This window comes from Oncorhynchus nerka, linkage group LG25 (genome assembly GCF_034236695.1).
Source record: "Oncorhynchus nerka isolate Pitt River linkage group LG25, Oner_Uvic_2.0, whole genome shotgun sequence".
NCBI lineage: Eukaryota > Metazoa > Chordata > Actinopteri > Salmoniformes > Salmonidae > Oncorhynchus > Oncorhynchus nerka.
The window spans coordinates 45550014-45550644 of NC_088420.1; the positions used below are offsets into that span (position 1 = coordinate 45550014).

Genomic DNA, 631 nt, shown 5'->3' on the forward strand with positions numbered 1-631 from the left:
GGCAGCATCTCAAAAATTGGAAGTTGTGAAATGTTTATATCGATTAATCCAATGATGGTGTTGGGGGAAAAACCAAAGGAGAAGAAATATTTAAGAAATTTACATTTCTGATATGTAACCCCTTTGAAAAGCATTCTACGGGTGGATTGTGGGAAAGATGTGAAGCTTTAACTTGATATTATATATTTTACAACCAATCTGGAAAAGTATAACCTTTTTCTTGGCAATGCCCTGTATATACTCCATATGGAAAGCACCTTTTGACCCTTTGGTAACACCAAAACTGTATTCATTTTGAACAGAAAGCCTCACAAAAACATATGTAAAAGAAGGCAAAAGTATTTGTTGATCATTAATCGTAATATAAATTCTGTGGAAAAAAAAAAAAGTGTTTGTTTTGATTTAATTCTAATAAATATCTTTGATAATATTTTAGTTATGAGATTGTTTCCTTAAAGAAATCAAAAAAGATGTGTGAATTCATGTTAGTGATAAACTAAGCCAATTACTATCTTTGAAGTTCTTTTTTTGATCAAATATGATTTTTTCACCATCCCATTTTCTTTATCAAAAGCTATGCTGGGTAAATGCATGCCTGTATTCGTCAGCAAGTTAAGCACCTCAATACATA

General features: G+C 30.6%; 1 protein-coding gene across 1 annotated transcript in view; it reads left to right on the top strand.

Annotated features, from left to right (window-relative positions):
• The window catches only part of LOC115108926 (neural-cadherin-like), a 141981-nt gene extending 141557 nt beyond the window's left edge, over positions 1-424 (top strand). The window contains exon 33 of the mRNA XM_065009804.1: positions 1-424. This exon is cut by the window's left edge and continues 730 nt beyond it. The gene's annotated coding sequence lies outside the window, so the exon portion shown is untranslated.
• The last annotated feature ends 207 nt before the right edge of the window (positions 425-631 follow it).